General features: G+C 38.6%; 1 protein-coding gene across 2 annotated transcripts in view; it reads left to right on the plus strand.

Moving 5' to 3' along the window:
* The window catches only part of LOC121863616, a 63,508-nt gene that overhangs the window by 19,082 nt on the left and 26,205 nt on the right, over nucleotides 1-18,221 (plus strand). The window contains exon 2 of one of the 2 annotated variants that reach the window (XM_042362354.1): nucleotides 5,077-5,152. The exons of the other annotated variant lie outside the window; for it this stretch is intronic. The gene's annotated coding sequence lies outside the window, so the exon portion shown is untranslated. The remainder of the gene's footprint in view (nucleotides 1-5,076; nucleotides 5,153-18,221) is intronic. 2 annotated transcript variants of the gene reach the window in all.

The raw sequence follows: 18,221 nt of genomic DNA on the forward strand, positions 1-18,221 counted from the left end.
TTGCACAAAAGATAACAAATTTGCTCTGAGTAAACAAAATTCTTACTTAGATCTAAAATTTGTATGTCTAATGCAAAATCTATGATATTTATATGCAAAATGATCATCAAATTGTAAGAATTCCAGCAATGTAAATTATATTCTAGCCGGGTAATTTGTATGAATTTTATGAGCTAAATAAAAAAATTATACTTCACCCGCGTATGTGAGTAGATGCACTGTGTAAAGTGGGAATTCCGGTTCTGGCGTGGTACCGCGTAAATGTAGAAACGCGTAAAGCGGCGTATTAATATATATATATATATATATATATATATATATATATATATATATATATATATATATATATATATATATATATATATATATATATATATATATATATATATATATATATATATATATATAATCAGAAATTTCAGAGTAATTTCAAATGCCGCGCCATTGGCGATACTGAGCTTTCAAGGTCGTCTGAGGGAAGAGAGCGCTCCCCGCACATAGTGGGAGGTTGTGGAACTAGGCCTACCCGGTATATGATATTAAATATAATTTGCCGAATTAATAATGATGCGATTCATGAAGTTAAGGGACTATTATTGAATTTGGAATTATTATAGATCGTTTATCAGTCTGAATAATGTTACAGGTGTCCCAAGGAGTTATTGGTTAGGCGGAAAATATGTCACGTAGGCCTAAGCTAGCGCCTTGGAGAGACGCGACGCTGGCTGGTCCTCAGTCACGTGAAAGCGATTGGACCTACAGGACATCCCTGCGCGTCCGTCCACAGAAATAGTCACGTGGTCTAGTCACCTGTGCTGCGCTATTGCAGTATAACAAGTAAGTCTCATTCAATCTCAGACAGGGTTTAGATAGGGCAGTGATAAAGTTAACTAGAGCTAACAGTGAGTTCATTTCAGGATTTCCGCCAGAACCCACTTGACTGCGAGAAATTGACTGCGAGAGTGATGACTGCGAGAGATTGACTGCTGTTTGAGACTGCCGTTGATGATTGAGGGTGGCGATTGTTGCCGTTGGCCCGATCAGTGTAGGCCTGTCACTGTTTAGCGGGGTATCAAAGGATCTCTTGAGGGAATCTAGCCGTCTGGGTGCCCAGCTGACGACGGGACGATTGTTGGGGTCATCAGCTCTCCTCTACCTCGGCTCACAATACCACATGTTTCAAGCAGCTTAGTGAAACCCTCTTGCTAACGGGAAGCTAAAGCTTCTCTCAACTGTACAAGGTCTGATTGGCTCACTCCCTTCCGCTTTATGGATGTACCGGGGGGTAAAGTGAAGCTAGCTGAGTGATACAGGGTCGCACACTGGGGCCAAGAGTCAGTGGAGTTTAGAGGTACACTTTCCAAGGTGGAGAAAGGCTGATTTGGGCCTTCAACTACGGGTGCCTGTTGGTTGTGCCTTAAACGACTACGGAGTGCAGGTGGAATCTGTGTGTGTGTTAGGTTAGGGAGCATGGTTCACGGGTATTGGACTCAGTAACGTCTTTATAATAGTGACAATATTTTTGTGTGTAGTTAATACTATTTTTTCAGTTACTAATGTATGCTGTGTGCATTTAAAATTTCTTTATAGTTTCAATCTCAGATATAACCTTTGTTCCCCAGAGTAGTGTTTAAGTTAGGTTAGGAGGTGTGCATCTGTTGGTGTAACATAATTATATTGAGTGCCCTTAAGGCCTATTCATTGTAGAGTATTTAATTTCTTATTTTTTAATACCATTTCCTCAGTGACTGATATTATTTTGTTGAAAACCCTTAAGGCCTGCATCTGTTGGTGTAACATAATTATATTGAGTGCCCTTTAGGCCTATTCATGGTGGAATTAATAATTTCTTATTTTTATACCACTTCCGCAGTGGTGGATTTTATTCTGTGAAAACCCTTAAGGCCTGTTTCATGTGTGCAAGCAACATTTCTTAATACTTTAAATTTATTGTTGCCTGAGTTTCTAATAATTTCTATATCATGTATAACTTTTATTCCCCAGAGTAGTGTTTTAAGTTCAAGTTAAGAGGTGCACATATTGGTGCACCATTATTTGATTGTGTTTGTAGTTGGAGGGAATATAAGTGTCTAAAATTTACAGTGTGTCTCATTCATCCCAGTCACAGACGCTATCCTTCCACGGGTCACGGACAATTAATTTTGTTAGTAAATTTAAGTGCTCTTGTGCTGGTTCGGGATTTCTCACTAAGGGGCGCTTCCACTGCCATTACCATCTAATAATCTTTAATAAACCCCAAGTCAAGTGAGAAAATAAAGTCCAGTAAATTCCGACCGGTTACATATATATATATATATATATATATATATATATATATATATATATATATATATATATATATATATATATATATATATATATATATATATATATATATATATATATATATATATATATATATATATATATATATATATATATATATATATATATATATATATATATATATATATATATATATATATATATACACAGTATTACCCCGCTTTACGAGGTTACACTTTCCGCGATTTCTCATTTACGCGGTGCCTCGCCAGAACCGAACTTTCATTTAGCGGGTTTTTCCACATATCTGGCGGGAAGCGTAGCGAAGACACGATCTTTCAGGTGTAGTCATCAAAACATTACGAGTTCTTCACCATACACCCACCACAGCGGCCCAAGTCAGTGATGGTAGTAATTATAGTGAGGATATGGACTTATATGGACTTTGAGGGGTTTGACAAAGAGGCCCTGCAAGCCTCTGTGGTGGATAAAGTGATACAATTGATACAAAATTATTGATGCAAGGTGAGGGCCAATAATCTGACCTCTGCCTCAGAACCAACCCCCATCCCCTTATTGCCCAGCCATCTTTTCTACTAATGTAAGTGTTAAAAAACCTAATACAGTGGCCCTCGGTTCGCGAACTCCAATCCGTTCAGAAGATTAAGTTCGTTAGCGAGAAACGGATAAGATAACGAAACCATTGTTTCAATGGGTTTTTGAGTAGTGGTTCCAGCTCACCGAAAATTTCCTAAATTCAACAAAAATGGTAGAAAAGTTCACTTACTTTGAGGTGTGTATGTAGAAGGCTCCTGGATGATGATGATGATGATGGGATTTAGAATGGGGGTGGAGGAGAAGGAAGAAGAGAAGGCATTGGGGTGGAAGAGAAGTCAACCCATGGTGCCATTTCACCCATAAAATTTTAGCTCTCTGGTTTATTCAAGATTATTTTCTTTAAATCAACGCTGCACTGCATTATATATTGTCAATATATAAAATATATTTCAAAATGACCAATAATTTGCTTGGAAACACAGAAAAAAAGCGTTTAGTTGAAGAGAGTCTCAAGCAAGATGTTACCTCCAGTGAAAACAGAGAGAGACTGACGCCTGTTTGCTGTGTTAAGAGGCTGGATGCCGCGCATTAAACTAGTCACTTTACCTTCAATTTTGTTCAATAATTGTTAAAATGACTAAAAAATTGAATATTAAACTTTTAAAATTATTGAATAGTATAAACTTCTTGATATTTACAAAAATAGTAAGGAATTTAAGCCCTAGAACCGATTAATGTATTGGCGGACTGATACTAAAGCTGGTTGCCCGGTCAGTGCAAGCGAAAACATGTTGAGGTCGGTTCGTAAGAAGTTCGTTAAGCGAATTTTTTTTCGTTAACCGAATTGAAGATCCTTATGGAAGGCAGTTCGTTAATCGAAATTACGTTAACCGAGGTGTTAGTTAAACGAGGGGTCACTGTATTATTGATATTTCTCTTAATTGTGTGTGTGTGCATACCATCATAAAGTTAAGATAATATTTTTACTACAACATAGTTGTGTGTCATCAAAAAGTGGAGTTTGGGGGTGGGCCAGTCTCTATTGGAATTAATCCCATATGTTCTGTTGTTCATAGCGGTTTTTCACATATAGCGGTACCCTGTGGGTTCAATTGACGCGTTAAGATTTAACTAATATATATATATGTATGTATATATATATATATATATATATATATGTAATAACCAACCAATAACCATATATATATATATATATATATATATATATATGTATATATATATACATAATATATATATATATATATATATATATATATATATATATATATATATATATATATATATATATATATATATATATATATATATATATATATATATATATATATATATATATATATATATATATATATATATATATATATATATATATATATATATATATATATATATGGTCACTTGACCATCTGACCTGACCACCAACCGTTGTGTGCTATTTAAAGATTGGTAGGGTCATTACCTAATACCTGACCATTGTGGACCTGGTCTCACCCTCCTCTGTATATATACACCTTGATTTGTATTACTCTCTCTAGTCTGTACTCACCCCTGAAGATGTGAATTACACGAAAGCGCTTGGGAACTTCGTGTTGTCTTCTTTCCTTGTGGTTATCAGCATATACCTAGATCACGCGCACCTACAGTGATTTACTTGCATATATATATATATATATATATATATATATATATATATATATATATATATATATATATATATACATATATATATATATATTTATATATATATATATATATTTATATATATATATATATATATATATATATATATATATATATATATATATATATATATATATATATATATATATATATATATATATATATATATATATATATATATATATATATATATATATATATATATATATATATGAGAGCTGTGTGGGACTGAGCTGACAAGTGGTACAGTGGAGTGGTTAGGTCGGTCAATCAATATATCCTTTATTACATAACTTATTCATTGCACTTGTCCAATAATGATAATGAGAAGCAATTTGGTTAGAAAGCTTGTGTGTTGACTCTTCCCAATAATGGTTGTCACTTATGAAAATTGGGTTCATAAAATTAAGTAGTTATTTGTAGAAGTTATAATGGCGGAGGTGTGGCCCATATTGATGATAAAGTAGGCAGTACTTGTGGTAGTGTACAGTACATACTTGCTGCTATACTTTTAGTGTGTACCCGTTACAGAGAGGAACCTTTTTTGTCTGCATATTACTGAGGACCTGGGGCTCCTACATTACTGGACCTCCAGCAGCCCAGAAAGGTACAGTAATTCTTAGATCTAAGTTTGTTTGCTCACATTATGTCTGGGAGGTTGACCAGCAACATTTTGTGAGCAAGGGTGTGACCTACAGCACAGTAATAGCAATAAAGGTATCTGGTGTAATGTATGGTAATTGATTTGGATACTATAGGCTTGTTTAATTTTAATTATATTGTACTTGGAAAAGTGTTTGCTTATTATTCATTTAAATATTGCACATATGTATGCTGTACTGTTGATGTATTATTTAGGAGGTTTGAAGTTGACATGATATAGTGTTTGGAATCTCTGTGTATGTATAATGTGTCTTCAGGCCTCACAACTACTGTTGACCCTGAAATTTAATACAATTACCATACATTCATGGGGCATCTAAATCTTTGTACATGTTTAAACTCCGACTTTCAAACATGACATAATACTGAGCTCTACATCCATAGATACACTACATTATAATGTAATAGTTTTTTACTAGAACTTACACATGTATAGAGGTTCCTAGAACATTACAGTATTGGACCCTGTTATGAACCTGTAATACACTTGTAAGAGGGTAACTTATTAATGTTAGGAATTGCCTTTCTGGCTATGTCTCGTTTATTAAGTCTTTCTCAGTACTTTTTGTATTTCTTTCAATACATTTACTTTTTTATTTCCTCTTGCTTCCTTTTATTCTCAGATTTACTAAGTTATATCCTGTATTCTATTCTGTGGATTAACCTGGGAGAACCACTTCCTTGTCTATTCTTACACATACATGTACTTGCTATACATATATCTTAGAGATGCCACCACTCAGGCTTTCTTTAGAATGTAACATCTACAATTAACCTCTCACTTAAAGTGGTAGTGTGGTAGATGGCAATTGTCACACTGTTATAATTTGAACCTTCACTCGCAACAATAAAACTTAGGTTCAATGACTGATCATGTTACTGTAACACTAAGACAACACAAAACTGACCAATTGGTCGTACTTTATAAGTAGCAAAATAGATCTTCAATAATCCGTTACAACATTCAATAATTATACCTCCTTAAGGGTATTATTACACAACAGTGATACTAGAGTGATGGTCACACTCAAAACTTGTCAATAGCGCATAGTGCTGTTATTACTTAGAGCATCATGTCATTACCTGAACATGGAAACGTACACCAGCACTTATCAACTGTGAGTACAGCTGGTCTACTCGCATCATATAACAAACTCTAATATGCAACTAACCTTCCTGCGTTTGAGGACAGACGGTTCGACACAGCACTGACCCACATTGTGTTCACAGAAGAGGGTATTAGAAATAAACTGTCCAGGCTAAAGGTCCATAAGAGTCCTGGACCTGACATGGTGCATCCTAGAGTGCTAAGGGAGCTGTGCAACGAGCTTGCAGAGCCCCTGAAGATTCTGTTTTGTAAATGCCTGGATGAACAAATGGTCCCCAGTGAATGGAAAGTGGCTTATGTGAGTCCTATCTTCAAGAAGGGCGATAGGCACTCCACGAACAACTATAGACCGGTGAGCCTGACCAGCATAATATGTAAAGTACTTGAGAGTATTATCAGAGATGCAGCGATGGAACATCTACTACGAAACAACCTTGTAAAAGATTGCCAACACGGTTTTATGCCGGGGCGCTCTTGCTTGACACAATTGCTCAAGGTATTGGATATTTGGACCCATATTCTAGAACGGGGTGGTAATATCGACAATATTTACCTAGATTTTGCCAAGGCTTTCGACAGTGTACCCCACGAAAGGCTGAAAATCAAACTGGAAGGGTACGGAATTCGGGGAAATGTCCTAGCGTGGATAGAAGACTTTCTACATGACCGCAAGCAATGTGTGGTGATTAATGGCACGAAATCGTCATCTGTACCTGTAACAAGTGGGGTACCGCAGGGTAGTGTATTGGGCCCGCTGTTGTTTGTTTGTTTCATAAATGATATGCCTGACGTTGTACACTCCTCCATACAAATGTTTGCCGATGACGCCAAGTTATTTCGGGAAATTAAGAACCAAGCGGACTGTGAAGAGCTGCAGAAGGACCTCTGTGGGCTCCAGGAATGGTCGAAGGAATGGCTGCTGAGATTCAATGTCACGAAGTGTAAGAGGATGCACCTGGGGCGTACCAACGGTAAGGAGGCGTACCATATGTCCCAACGGGATGAAGAAAATGCACTAGTTGAGACTGTGTGTGAGAAGGACCTAGGTGTGTATGTTGACAATGAGCTGAAGTTCTCGGGCCATTGTGAGAAGAAGGTAAATCAGGCAAATAAATTATTGGGTCTTATAAGAAGGTCGTTCAGATATCTAGACGGTCCGTCCCTCGTGACGATCTTCAGGAGTGAAGTGCTTCCCCATCTGGAGTACTGTCACCCCATCTGGTCCCCGAGATATGCTAGGGACTGTCAGTTGGTTGAAAATGTTCAAAGGAGGGCCACCAAGCTGGTGCCTGCACTTCGGCATCTCAGCTACCCTGCGAGATTGGAGCGCCTGAACTTGCCTAGCTTATACTACAGACGGGCAAGGGGGGACCTAGTTGAGGTTTATAAGCATCTCAGGGGGCACTACTCAGTTGAGTGTCCTTACTTGGAGCTGGCGGACGCTCGCCCCACAAGGGGTCACAGCTCAAGATTGAAGAAGCCGCAAGTCCGGAAAACCGTGAGGGCAAACTTTTTCGGAGTGAGGGTTGTAAACTCTTGGAACAATCTACCAGAGAGTGTTGTGACGGCACCGAGTGTGAGCTCTTTCAAGAGAAGACTTGACCAACACTGGAGCGGGTTCAGGTACATTCAGGAGCCGGTGCATGCCCAGTATTTGCCAACAGTGCGTGACAGAGACGTGACCGATCGCCCGGGCGGCTAGCGAGCCGACCTTTTGGTGAAGAATATAAAGGAAAAGAGTCGTGACCGATCGCCCAAGCGGCTAACAAGCCGATCAGTGGCGAAGAGGATAAAAGTAAAAGTAAAAGTAATACTGGTGACAATTGTATTCCTGATAACCCATCAACAATAAAGTACACAATAAACATTAGCACATAAGTTATGATGAGTACAATAATATTACGCCACTAATGTTCAAAACAAAGCCGCTCGGCTACACTCTGGGCTGCGGCTGGAGTTGGGCTTGAGAGCGACTCTGCGACCCTGCACTCTCTCTCCCTGGCGCATGCCACTCAGATATTAATCTGGCTGTATTAAAGACATCCTGCCTCGGACATCTTGCCTGTAGGCAGCTACCGACAGCAGCAACACAAAATGCAAAATATTAACATACGTCTGGCCAAGGAATGCATTGGATCACTCAACACAGAAGACGCTCAGTTACGCTTTATTATCATTTGGCCCATAAGACGTTTAGCTACTATAAACAGGAACACCGATGTATTCAACAAAGTTCAACCGAGTTAAATTCACTTAACATGGCAGTGTGAGGCACTATGTGCAGTCAGCCAAAGATCTATTGACCCCCACCCTGGCTTCCGTGCACGCAATTTTACCTGGTAATACTTGGTGAAGGGAGGCTGTATGTAATGGGAATTCGGATTGGCAGACCTATTTTTTGCTCTATTACTTTCAGAATAAATATTAAACAATCAAATGTAACATTTTTATAATAATAAAACATTCGTCGTTATTTAAGATCATGACAATTATCCACATGTTCATATATTTGCCTAAATTATGAAAAAAAGAAAAAAGAATTGTCAATACAACTGCTGTTGCCCACAAGATTCTAACATCAACTTTCAAGAATACATGTTCCAAATTTAACCTTGAGTATTTCGTGAGGAAATTAATTGTCTTTACAATGTGAGCATTACATAATTGTAATTTTCCTTAAATTAGTGGACAGACACTATGTAATAAACCCAACTGACACAATAATGGCATGTGGTATCCCTGCACCAGCGCCGCCCGGATATGTGAAGGGAAAACACCGAACTGGTCATTTTGGTCTTCTACTAACTACATTTGATGGTATTATTTTTAATAACTCATTGATAGAGATTGAGAAAAGGAGACAGACAAACAGACAGAGAGAGAGGGAGAGAGATAGTGAGTGAGACAGAGAGACAGACTCAGAAAAGGGATGTATAGCTCTTAGCTATTATGCAGGATTTTAGTTCCTCACTTTTTCTTTTTTTTTAAATCATATTGCTACTGGCATTAGTGTCATTGTTATTATTAGTACACACACACATACTCTCACTGACCCTCTCGGCTCTCTCTGACCATCACCATGACCTCATCTGCAAATTTGGTGAGAAGCTTCTGCACCATCCTCGACACCAGCTCCTACTACCACCTGAGATCCCTCGTCCGCAAATTTCTGTTTGATACCACAACCGCATCCAGCCCATACGAGCATGTATTGATCGCTATAAGAACAGCCCAGTCCCAACCATTGTAAAAATTATCAATAACTTGTAATCAACCAGTGTATTCACTCCCAGTTAGTCTTACCTTTTTGCACTGTTATTATATTGAAATGCCCTGCAGTATGAGCTTCTCCCCACCTAGTTATTATATATCATATTTGTATCACATATGTTACTTGTACAGTATAGTCTGTGTGGGGGTGCTGGTGGTAGAGTGGTACCGCTCTTGCCTTCGCAAACGAGATGTCACGGGTTTGATTGCCGGGCCGGTGGAAGTTGTTTGGACATACGTCCTAGCCCCCATTAGTCCCTGTTCACCTAGCAGTAAAGTAGGTACCTGGTGTAAATCGAAAGTTGCGAATTCATATTCAGGGACAAGTTGTTGGAGCTTCCAATAACTTGATGACATAAACCATTGACTCTTCAGGCTTCTATGCCCTTGATTCTTCAGGCTTCTACGCCCTTAACTCATGAGACATAAAGGCAAGCATGAACTTAGCATGCTTTCCTGTTGGGCACTGTAAACGCTTCTGCGCATCACCTTACACAAGGATGTAGGGTAGTGCCCAATAAAAAAAAAAAAAATTATAGTCTGCATTTACGCGGTTTTTGTGTATGCGTTTGGTCATTTACGCGGTGCCTTGCCAGAATAAAAATGCTTTAATTATGCAGTAAATTTGGTCATTTATGCAGTGAGCGGCTGGAGAGGTCCAGATCGGCGGTCCATTTTTTATCCACGCGGTCCATTCTTGACCATACGCGGGAAGCGGCACGGTGAGTGGTGCGCATTAGGTCGCTCTTACGTTATCGCTGACATCATTGACTTATCAGACTGTGATTGGGTTACGCATCCTTACCACCCATGCATTCCCTCCGCCGCTAGCTGTGATTGGTCTAATGTAACATGACGTGCCCTGCTGTAATGGCCCTTGTTTCATAAACATAACAATTATATAAATGGGTTAATTACATTTGATTTATATACTGAGTCATCCCCTGTAACTTTCCACTGGCTATGAGGTGACATGTTCAATGCACGTGATACTGTGTGCCCACGGGAAGCTGCGTCATACTATGCTGAGTAAAGGCATAAGTAGCCGGCTCTCTGGCCACCTAAAGCGAACAGCAGTTTGATATCCTTGACTAGAGGAAGACGTTATTTGAGAGCCGCAGTGGATGGCTCCGTCATCCCTTGAAGGAGAGCGACGCGTCTATTCCATTCTCCCTCGATGGGTCACTACTCAGAGTAACACTCACTAACTTACATCGAACGGACGTTGATTCATGTCTAGTTACATAGACTCTGTCCCTCTCTCTTCACGCTCATAGATAGCGGAAGATACGGTGATTTACACATCAGGAATTGCAGCAACGGTGGTGACGGATGCTTATCAGTCTACATACCAAGACGTCTAAAGTTTTGTGAAAACAAGAAAAACAAAAAACAGTGACATATTACTACAAACAATCCGAGTGTTGAGACTATATCCCGTATTGAGACGTTATTTCACGAGTGTTTCTCATTCTGTCTGTACAGCTGTTGTGGTTTCGCGATCGTTGATTGTAGTATTTCCGGTGTCATCAGACAGTCCCCCATATATACAGGATTGCAGAAGATTTGACATTCAGTGGAGGCGACATCGTATCAGCGCATAGCCTACAGTGGGAGGGAAGATTGACGTCACCCACACGCATACACCCACCCCACAACAGATAGCAGCTGGACGGATCACGTTTTCTATACAGATGCCCTAACTCCTGTACTAGGTATTTAAAGAGTAAAATACTTTATACACAGTGAGACTCTATAACTTCTCAAGTGATTGTTACAACTAACAGTCATCTCACCATATACACAGTTGGTAAAGGTAGAGGAATTATGTTCTCCCCATTACTGTGCCATACTGGTTTAGAAGAAGATATGTATATAAAAAACGTAAGTGTGAATATGAATTAGCAATCAAAGATATTGTTATATGTGTTACATTTACTACTACAAAGGAAGATGAACTTGTTACATCTGCTACACGTTGAGTTTATGTCCATAATCAATACTGAGTTATTAAAAGTTGCTGAATTATGGCAACAATCCTGTGAGCTGAAGTGAACATTAGTTTCTGCAAATGATTCGTTCACTGCCCAGGGTGTGACAGGACGTGACTGCAGTTGTTGTGACTACTCATCAATCAACATCCTGTCAACAAAATTCTTTCGTGTGGCGTGAGACACCCCCAGTTACCAGCACCCCAGTACCCCCCACTAGTGATGACACATCTCCGGTCTGAGAGATGGTCTTGGCATTCTGAGGTATGGTGTGGTGGATGACCTAGTGTAACGAGGAGCGGTAGTTTGCTGTACTCATGATTTTCGTGAACATTGACCCAGTCACCGGACCTTGGAATCAGCTGTGAGTGACATGCACAAGTCTACGGGATTGCAGCAACAATTTCACATTGTCAAGAAATTCTAGAAGGATTTTTCAATCAAGCCTATAAGGAATAGGTAGTATCTAGGTATACATTAAATATATACACACATTTACATGTTCGAGACATAACTCCACATTGATAGGACATCGATAGGTTATGTCATTGTTGTAAGTGCTTACTTATGTTAGTTTATACTGATGTGAAATAATTCCCAGTATTTATTAGACATAGAAAATGTGGACATTTTCTTTTGATCCCAGGGAGGATAAGAATGTTCATAATTTTCAAACTACATATTTTAATGATGTCAAAGACACATCTTCTTAAAATAAAAATATGATAGTTCTACAAAAGTATCACAGACTGTAAATTTTCAGCCATGCCGTGTTGAACCCTTTACAACTCAGTACCATTGCTCACCGCTAGGTCGAAAGCGTTGTCCGCCATTCCCGCTCAAAGGAAGGCGGATAATGTGTTAGAGCTAACCCAAGACCTCACACCCTCACTTTCCCAGCATGATTACCGTAGCAAAAGTTGTACATTGCTAAGAAGATGAATTCTTAAACACGAAGTAGACGAAGATTATTTCTGCCATATTGCTTTTGATATTGGCAGTAATGTTTGTGTTTTAAGTCAGAATCATCCAATTTTTTTTGTACATGAGATACTAGCCAGTAAGACACTTAAGTCTAAGACCCCTGTAGTTGAGGAAAACCCTACGGTTGTAGAGTCCCCAGCTTAGTGTTTACACATATGTTTGTAACATGGTTAGGCTTATGTATAGGATGTTTATTTGTGAGTTTAGTTAGTCCTCACGGAGCTCGGAGGGTAGGTGACTGAGCGATGTAATGGCCCTTGTTTCATAAACATAAGAATTATATAAATGGGTTAATTACATTTGATTTATATACTGAGTCATCCCCTGTAACTTTCCACTGGCTATGAGGTGACATGTTCAATGCACGTGATACGGTGTGCCCACGGGAAGCTGCGTCATACTATGCTGAGTAAATGCATAAGTAGCCGGCTCTTTGGCCACCTAAAGCAAGCAGTAGTTTGATATCCTTGACTAGAGGAAGACGTTATTTGAGAGCCTCAGTGGATGGCTCCGTCTTCCCTCGAGGGAGGACGACGCGTCTATTCCGCTCTCCCTCGATGGGTCACTACTCAGAGTTTCACTCACCACTTAATATCAAACGGACATTGATTCACGTCTACTGTATTTACATAGACGCCGTCCCTTTCTCACCACACTCATAGATAGTGGAACTTACGGTTGATCTACACTCAGGAATTATATACATAATACTTTTTAATAAAACAAGAAACTTCAATTGAGTTTCGTTACTAAAGCCCAATATAAAATATGTGAACCAACCTGGTTAACTTGGAGTTAACCAGCCGTTTCACTGCCACCAGAGGGTAGAAGGCGCTGACCTAGCAGGGCCTGTCTCATTGTTCTCAGTCCACGTATACAGTTCTCTCTTGTGCCCGCTATTCCCCTCACAACTCAATGGCTTCCGCGGGACCCCCACCACCAGAGAAAAACATTCAATTACTTGGACCAAGCCATGATAATGTGAAGGAAATCATCGAGTTGGGGGAGAAACTTAAGCTCATCCTTGACAACGACCCAGACAAGCATCGGTATGAAGTGTCTAATAACCATCTGACGAAAGTTATGGAGCCGTATATCCAGATTTATCTCGACAACATCAATGCTAGTCGTCATCGTAGTATTGAGGACTTCCTTGCCCGCAACCCACCACAACCACAACCAGCCCAAGTCAGTGCTAGTGATATTGACAGTGAGGATATGGACTTTGAGAGGTTTGTCTGGGAGGCCCTGCAAACCTCTGCGAGTAGTGAAAGTGATTCACCGGAGGGCAACTAATCTGCCCTCTGCCTCGGAACCAGCCGCCATCCACGTGTGCTGACCCAGCTTTTCTACTAACGTAAGTGTTAAAAAACCTAATATTATTGATATTTCTCTTAAATATTAATTGTGTGTACATACCATCATAAAATTAAGATGTTATTTTTACTACAACGTACGTATTGTGTCGGAAAAAGTGGAGTTTGGGGGTCGGCCCAGTCTCTATTTCAATTAATCCCATATGTTCTGTTATTTCATTTACGCATTTCTCGTTTTATGCGGGCCTCCACGTGTTCAATTGACCGCGTAAATGCAGATTATACTGTATATTATTTGTCAATCAAGAGGCCCATTCCCCAATTATGTAACTGTATATTTTCAGCCTTCCGACTGCCATGTTCTTCCAATAAACCATTAATTATTATTATTATTATTATTATTATTATTATTATTATTAATAATATTATTATTATTATTATTGCACAGACTAGTAACTAGAATATAGGAGGATACTATGTTGCAACTGACAAGTGAGTCTATTACAGGGTGTCATTCCATCAAATTATATTATGTAAAGCTCACATTGTAAAGGCAATTAATACCTCCATGAAACACTCAAGAATAAATGTGGAACATTTATTCTTGAAATTTGATGTGAAAATCTTGTGGCGGTCTTGGATGTAGTTGCGTTGCCAATTCATTAATATAATTTTTTCATTATTTAAGCAAATATACGAACATATGGAAACTTTTCATGGTCTTAAATAAGGATGAATAGTTTATTATTATCAAATGCAACCTTTGGTTTGTTTAATATTTATCTTGACAGTGATACAGCCGGAAATCACAATCCCCATTACATACAGCCTCCCTTCACTAAGTATTGCCGGGTAAAATTGCGAGTACGAAAACCAGGATGGGGTCGATGGATCTTTGACTGACTGTACATACCTGTTACGTGGGAGAGCAGCAGTCAGAAAAAACTTTTCAAACTATGTGCCTCTTTTTATGCACCCTGAGTTACCCCAGATACTTTATTCATTGTTCTCAGTTACAGTACACCTCAGGCTGTGAAAATTAAGCTATGCGCTTATTATACAGTAATTTTCGATGATTAAACTTTTGTAATCAAATCAGAGTTCGAGCTTTGCAGTGCAAGAATTAAATTAATATCAAGTGCACAGGCTGGCAATCACATTGTGGGCAGAGCCTCTGACCACAACATCTGTTCTTCCCAAGAGTATAGGTTACACTTCAAAGTTTTCTACAGTTGACAGGTTCTGCTCTCAAGAGAAATAAGTTTCTTAAATACAAAAATAACAATAATTTTAAGACAGTCATCAGATTCTCTGATGATTGTTAATTAAAACAATCTAACTTAAGTGGTGAATGGAACTCTTGTATGTCTCACAGGGCGGGAATAGGATTTTTACACCTTGGAAAACACTCGACTTACTTGACAATTTTACTAAAAGTAAATACAGTTGAAGCTTTCAACATCACTCTTAATGGATCTTGAATGTTTCAGCTGTATGCAGGTATATCTAACTTACAGTAACACATACACATTCATTCGTAAAATTGAATACACGAAGATCTGGACCCGACAAATCTGGTTTTCGGAAAATACAGGCAAAGAATTTGGGGCTCTGGACTAAGAAGCCTTCCTAAGAAGCATTTCCAAAACAGGGTGAAGATAGTTTTAGGCTTAAAATTTTGATCTTGTAAAATGTCACAGACTAAATTTAGCATAATGTAATTTGCATTGCTGGAATCCTTGCAAGACAGCGAATAATTTGTGTTAACTCAAGCAGTACCTATAATGAGTATACAGGATACAGAGTATTGAGATGGTGGAGATGGAGAGACCCAGAGTAGGTTGAGGTGTTGTGTGGTGTAAGGGGAGCTTGTTTGCGTATAACACGCCTGACGCAGCAAGTCTGGCCAGCCGGGCTGGACATGTGACGCCCGGCAGGGCACCGCCAGTCTGCCACTGTAGCTATCCCCATCATAGAGCCAACACCTAACCTGTTTCTCCTGAGACTTTCAACACATAAGTTTAACTTGTACTTATTGTGTACACAGGTAGACTGTGTCCATTGCATCGTTTATCATTGTGACAACATAAAAATATGGCAAATTAAGTACTCATTGTAAGTGTTAAGATTAGACTAATTACATAGCTATGATTGTTATGTAAATATATACAGTGGGGTATGCTATAACGAATCTAATTGGTTCTAGAACCTTGTTCGTTATAGCATTCGTTCGTTATAGGGTTAATCCGTTCCAGGCTACCAAATACAACCACTTAACACTGAAAAATATAATATGAAATTGTAAAAATTGTAAAAAAGTGCATAAATATGCATCTAAACCCCTGAAATAAAGAGTATCATTAATATTTGTAATAAAAAACTAAATTAGTAAAAAAATAAAAAATAAAAAATTACTGTTCGTTGTAGGAATTTCGTTCGTTGTAGCATTCTCAATTTTATAGGTAAAACCGTTTATTATAGGAATATTCGTAGTAGAATCCGTTCGTTATAGCATACCCCACTATTGGTTTAAACATTTATGTATGATTGCCTATGTATAATTTATTTGAAATACTAAAATGAATTGTATTCAACAGGTTTGACCGAATTATAACGTTCAAGTTTAACGTGAAGAGTCTGATTAACCTTTAAACGCCCGGAAGGCGCTTACAATTTGAATGTACTCATCATATATTTTGCACAAGAGATAAAATTTTAGTCCTTTAGTGTAATACATTTAAGTATCCTGTACAAGTTTTTTGACTCGTATTTATGGGTAAATATACATAACTTTCTTAATTTATTTTTACTCATTTACATGCACACACCATACTAAATAAATATTGTGAAAAAAGTAAAAGAAATAATTGTCCAAAGGGCAAACCTGTACTACTCTACTTTAGTTTTATGTCTAGTGCAAACTATAGCATGTTTATATTCAAATTAATCACTGTTTTACAAGAACTCCAGCAATGTAAGTTATATTCTGCCAAGTCAATTCAGTGACATTTTATAAGCAAAAAACTTAAACTCCCTCTACAGTATATGACTGATAACTACACACTGGGTAATCTCCCTGCCGGGTGGTCAATACTTCACCTCAACCTCATCCCCCCCTCCTCCCCTCCTCTTGGCTGTCAACACCTCACTTCCCTCTTCCAAGGGTTGAAGGTGGTTTTAGGCTTAAAGTTTTTGTCTTATAAAATGTCACAGAATATAACTTGCATTGCTGGAATCCTTGCAGGGTAGCAAATAATTTGAATGGAGACATCACATACGGTAATCCCGTGTTTTTTGAGGGGTTTTTATCGCGGTTCTGACCATTCACGTTTTTTTTTACGAAAAAATTATACACCTGTATATATAAAATATCCTTTAAATTTTTTTTTTTTAATTTCGTGCCATTTTCGATATTCCCCTGTGCGGTGCGGCAAACAGACGCCACCCTTTCCCACCTCAGACACCTGCTGCTCCGAGAAGCCTCAGTCCACACGTGCCTACCGAAAAAACAGTTTTATTGGACAAGCTCAGAGGTGGTATGAGCTATGGCTCGAGATGTGGTGAAGACTGACAATTCATTTGTGTCTTTTGTCAGAATACAAGTCTTCAAGTGGAGGAATGTGGGTGGAAGAGGACTGGCTGGCTGGCGTGACTGCGTGAGGGCGGGCAGGCGCCGGGACAGCAGGGAGAGGCTGGCAATGCGGGTGTTGCCGACCTCAGCGAAATATAATTTTTTTTATTTTCTTGTAAATAAAATTTTTTTGTATATAACTGTGTTTACGTTTTTCTAGTATTACACTACAATATGATTAGTTTCAAATAATGATGTTAGCAAATGCCATTACAGTGCACCAGTGATCAGTGTGACCAATGGGCCGTGAGTGGAGAGCATGGTGTGGTTAAGTGCATGACCTACCTGAGCTGTTTGGTGGTCACAGGTACAGTGATTCTTTAAAGAGTATTCGCGGTTTGGGCTTTTCACGGGGGTTTCAGGAACGTAATTCCCGCAAAAAACACAGGATTACTGTAGTTTGCATAAGAGATAAAAAAAATTGTCCTAAAGTGTAGTACATTTGAGTACAAAGTGAGTACAGTAATATGTTGCTCAAAATTATGGCTATTTCACAGGAAAAAATCTGTATAACCAACCCCAGTAGTCAGGATAATATGTACTGTATTTTTGGGTGTTTTTTATATCATTATATCGATTTTGTACATTTAGTACATTCGCTGAAAGATTTGGACACTCAGCTTTTCCGGACAGGTGGTCCCCCCTTTTAGTCTGGATCTTCAAGGGTTCACTGTACGAGAGATCTGAAACACATGAGAGAAAATGGAAGTCTT

Source organism: Homarus americanus, unplaced genomic scaffold (genome assembly GCF_018991925.1).
Source record: "Homarus americanus isolate GMGI-L3 unplaced genomic scaffold, GMGI_Hamer_2.0 scaffold41366, whole genome shotgun sequence".
Classification (NCBI taxonomy): Eukaryota; Metazoa; Arthropoda; class Malacostraca; order Decapoda; family Nephropidae; genus Homarus; species Homarus americanus.